This window comes from Rhinolophus sinicus, linkage group LG03, assembly GCF_036562045.2.
Source record: "Rhinolophus sinicus isolate RSC01 linkage group LG03, ASM3656204v1, whole genome shotgun sequence".
Classification (NCBI taxonomy): Eukaryota; Metazoa; Chordata; class Mammalia; order Chiroptera; family Rhinolophidae; genus Rhinolophus; species Rhinolophus sinicus.
In genome coordinates this window covers 56,858,224-56,863,471 of record NC_133753.1, presented here as the reverse complement: position 1 = coordinate 56,863,471, position 5,248 = coordinate 56,858,224, and the positions used below count along the sequence as shown (strand labels likewise).

At 36.4% G+C, this 5,248-nt stretch overlaps 1 pseudogene; it reads right to left on the bottom strand.

Annotated features, from left to right (window-relative positions):
* Positions 1–3,146: 3,146 nt before the first annotated feature.
* LOC109446843 (histone deacetylase 2) lies at positions 3,147–5,248 on the bottom strand (annotated as a pseudogene).

Below are 5,248 nucleotides of genomic sequence, written 5' to 3'. Positions count from 1 at the left end.
AGGGATTATGCATTATGAATTTGTACCAACCGTACAAACAGTTAACCAAGTTTACTATTTGGAAGTGCTGAAAAGGCTGCATGAAAAGTTAGATGACCTGAACTTTTTTTTCACCAACTATTCACAGCTCTTGCATCACGGAAATGCACCAGTTCACACGGCACTGTTTGTGATGGAGTTTTTAGCCAGTAAACAAATAACTGTATTGGAACACCCTCCCTACTCACCTGATCTGGCCCCCAAAGACTTCTTTCTTTACTCGAAGGTAAAGGAAATATTGAAAGGATGACATTCAGGACATCAAGGGTAATATGACGGTACCTCTAATGGCTATTCCAGAAAAAGAATTCCAAAATTGCTTTGAAGTGTGGGCTAGGCGCTGGTGTTGATGCATAGCTTCCCAAGGGGAGTACTTCGAAAGTGACCGTAGTGATATTCAGCAATGAGGTATGTAGCACTTTTTCTAGGATTCCTGAGTTCGCGAACTTAATTGTCACACCTTCGTATTCATCTTTTGTTGTTGGTATATATTGAGTATTACAATTTTAACAGTTTTTATTTTTCTTTCTTAAAATGTATATACAGTGGAGTATTGCTTGGCCATGGAAGAGAATGGGTTCTTACCATCTGTGGCAGTGTGGATAGACCTGGAGCATGGTGTGCTGAGTGGAGTATATCAGGCAGAGAAAGACAGATGCAATGTGATATCGCTTATATGTGGAATCAAAAACCAAAATTAGCAAACAAAACAGAAACAAACTCATAGATACAGAAAACATTTTGATGGTTGCTAGATGGGAGGGGGTTTAGGGGTGTGAGTGATAAAAGGGTAAGGGATTAAGAAGTACAAATTCGTTGTTACAAAGAATTTATGGGGATATAGGTTATAGCATAAGGAATATAGTCAATAATTTTGTAATAGCTATGTATGATGTCAGATGGGTACTAGATTTGTTGGGGTGATAGGTGGGAGGGGGTTAGGGAGCAGGGTGAAAAATGTGAAGGTATTAAAAAGTACAAATTGATAGTTACAAAATAGTCATGGAGATGTAAAGTAAAGCATAGGGAATATAGTCAATGATATGGTAATAACTACCCTGTTTTCCCAAAAATAAGACCTAACTGGAAAATAAGCCCTAGCATGATTTTTCAGGATGACATCCTCTGAACATAAGCCCAAATGTGTCTTTTGGAGCAAAAATTAATACAAGACCCAGTCTTATTTTCGGGGAAACATGGTATATATAGTGCCAGGTGGGTATTAGACTAGTAGGGATCACTTCTTAAATTATACAAATGTCTAACCACTATGCTGCACATCTGAAATTAATATAAAATAATATTGAATATCAACTGTAATTGATAAATTTAAAAAGGGAGGGGAAGACAAGGGCAATAAGAGGTCCGAATTTCCAGGTATAAAACAAATAAATCATGGGGATGTAATGTATAGCATCGGGAATATAGTCAATAATATTGTGATAACAATATTGTGTCAGATGGTTGCTGGACTTGTCATGGTGATCACTGTTTTAGGTATATAAATGTTGACTAACTATGGTGTACCCATGAAACTAATATAATATTGTATGTTAGCTATATTTTTTAATAAAAATCTTTAAAAAAAGATTTGTCAAACCGTATACTTTAAATATATGCAGTTTATTGTATATGAATTTTACCTCAATAAAGGTGTTCAAAAAATAAAAAATAAAATAGCAACAATTAATCCATTACATGTTAACATTTAAAAAAATTAAAAACAGCTATATATTCTAAACAAAAATATTAGTGAGAGGATTGGTAGTTTTACAATTCTGCAAATCTGTTTATTGCCAGGTTTAATATAAGGCAGCCTGGTTCTGCATTTAATCTTTTACTTTGGAGTTTTAGTTTGGTTTCCTGGGGCTTCTGTAAGAAATCACCACAAATTTGGTGGCTCAAAACAACAGAAATGTATTGTCTTGCAGTTCTGGAGGCCAGAAGTTCAACATCAGTTTCACTGGGCTGAAATCAATGTGCTGGCTGGGAAATGCTTCCTTTGGATGCTCCAGCGGAAAATTCGTTCCTTGCTTCTTCCAGCTTTTGGTGGCTCCTGGCATTTGCTAGTTTGTGGCTGCATGGTTCCAATCTCTGCTTCTATCTTCACCTCAACTTTTCTCTTTTGTGTGTGGTGGCTAATATCCCTCTGTTTCTCTCTTGTAAGGACTTTGTGATGGCATTTAGAGGTCACTGGGATAATCCAGGATAATCTCTTATCTCAAGATCCTTAATCACATCTGCACAACCCTGTTTTCCTGAAAATAAGACCTAGCCAGATAATCAGCTCTAATACTTCTTTTAGAGCAAAAATTAATATAAGACCTGGTATTATATTGTATTATATTATATTATATTATATTATATTATATTATATTATACCCAGTCTTATAGTATAGTAAAATAAGATCGGGTCTTATATTAATTTTTGCTCCAAAACACGCATTAGAGCTGATTGTCCGGCTAGATCTTATTTTCAGGGAAACACGGAAGCTTTACTATATAAGGTAACATTCACAAATTCCAAGGATTGGGATGTGGATGTATCCTTGGGAGTCAATACCAGCCCAACACAGGGTTGTTATTTTGTTTGGAGTTTATGAAGAAAACCTGGTCTCACACAGATACGTAGCTCAGGAAAAAAGAGTATTTTAATAGCCTTTTCAAATAATTGTGGATAGTTATCTTCTTCGATACAACACAAAAACTAAACAAGAAGTAGTTTCTTAAAGGTTTGTTGCAATGTGGAATTTTAAAATATATCAGTGAACTTTTTGTATTGGATTATATTAAAATAATTGGTACTTTATTTTTTTTTTCAGAAAGGCCAATTCCTTCTTTAGTAGATCAGTTTTTTGACATAATAACTCACATTAATTTTAAATACTATCACATAAAGCATGGTGGAGAAAAGAAATTTTGCTTCATAATTAGAAAACTCACAATAAAACTTTCCAAGGAAAACAAAAACAAAAGCCATTTTGAAAATAAATATAGTCCATGCCAAAATATTATAAAATGAAGCTAGAAGTCTTCAAAGAGAAAACATTTTTCTTCCCAATATTTTCTAATTTTTTAACGTTTTCTGAAATTGGTGAGACTCAAATTCAAGGGTTGCTGAGCTGTTCTAATTTGGCTCCTTTGGTGTCTGTTTTTTCATCACTATTATGCTTGGATTTATCTACTTCCTTAACATCTACTTTTTTATCCTCTATCTCCTTCTTGTCTTCTTCGATTGCACCTTTCTTTGCTCCTTTATTATGATCAGCCACATTTCTACGATCTCTTTGTCCCTCATTCTCTGAATCTGAATTCTTCATCACAAGCTATCCTTTTGTCTGATGCTCAAATAGAAATTCTCTTGTCTGGATCTTCTCCATCTTCATCTCCACTGTCTTCAGGAACAGCTTGCATTTGGATAGCAGGTGCATGAGATAATATGCATAAAATTTCAAATAAATACTGTTTCATCTTTTCCCTATATTCTGGAGTGTTCTGGTTTGTCATGTTTGAAGGACTAATATGCAGTTTGAAGTCTGGGTCAAAAGAATCAAAGTAATCATTATATGGCAATTCATCGGGAATCTCACAATCCAGGGCAGCTGCAGCCTCCTATGTCCAACTTTGAAAAGACGTTATGGATTGTGTATCCACCTCCCCCAAGTAATGGTAAATTGAAAGTTTTTACAACTTTTACACATGACCTTTGATCGTCTGATTGAAGTAATCAAATCTATCACCAGATAGTGAGCAGCACACTGTAACACCACAGCACTAGGTTGATAGATCTCCATCACTTTTGAGATAACAGGCTTAACTATCTGCCCCTATGACTCATCATCTATATACTATGACTCATTGGAAAATTGTAGCATAGTATTTGCCTTTGCCTGCACCAATATCCCTCAAGTCTACTGTTCCAGGAAAGTATTCCCCATATTTATGGAATGATACAGTCACTACACGAGCTGTCGTATACAAAGCTTCTTCCTCACCATCACCGTGATGGATATTAATATCAATACATAAGACCCTCTAATGATACTTTAGTAATTCAAGGATAGCAAGCACAATATCATTAACATAACGGAATCCCGATGCTTCTGATTTTTTAGCACGATGTAATCCTCCAGCCCAGTAAACAGCCATATCAATTTGTTGTCTGAACTCACAGCCCCAGTAACCGAGCCACCAGTTGAGAGGAGACAAAACTCAGAGCCCACCAAACACTGGGTAATCTTCAACTTGAAATCTCTGCATCCGCTTACTATATTCAGACATGTTATCTGGTCATACTGAAGGTAGAAATTAGATGTATTTGTCACTGTGGTATTTTGTCATCAGCAGTGGCTTTATGGGGACTATATGTTCCTCCCTTTTTTTTTTTATACAAGACATAATTTAGCAGTAAGTTATGGGTTATGTGGATTCTATGAGGTTTCATGGGATGACCCTGTCTACAATAATAATCTCCAATATCACCATCGTAGTAGTAGCAGACTTTCTTCTTGCCGCAACCCTGACTGGCCACTGCCACTTCCAGTTCCGGTTCCGGTTCGGCTGCCCTCCTGATGCTGCAGGGAGACAAAAGGGCTGGGAGGCAGGTGGGGGTGGCGGTCCTGCCTGGCAGGGCAGGTAGGAGGGAGGAGAGGAGGGGACTTGGTACAGCCCAGCCAAGCAGGCCCAGAACAAGGAGAGGGCGTGGAGGGTGGCACTGGCGCCAACTTGTGACACTGGGGAGGGGGCTATGTGCACTTTAAATAGATCTTTAGTTGACGTATAATTATATAACATCATGCACTGATCAATTGGAAAAATATTGGTTTATTGAGTTATATAGATCTTATGAATGTTGACACATTTAATTATACAATATTAAAAAATAACATTCATTAATATCACCACCAATCTTATCAGAACAGTTCTTACATATTGAGAAATTATCAAACTCCTGGTGGTAGATACACATTTTTCAAAATTCCAATTTTCACTTGAAAGCTTAAAGTTTATCAATGACAACAAGTACTGTCTGTTACTTTCTTTGAAGTGACAGACTTACTGCTAGTTTTCAAGAAAAATAAGTTAATCATTTCAATTGAAAATTGTGTTCCATGAAGTAAAGTTCCATTCAAGTCAAACAATTATAGTGCCCTTTTTTGAAAAACCTTGGTTGTGCATCGGGACTGCTTTTGCGTACTTTCCTTCCCAT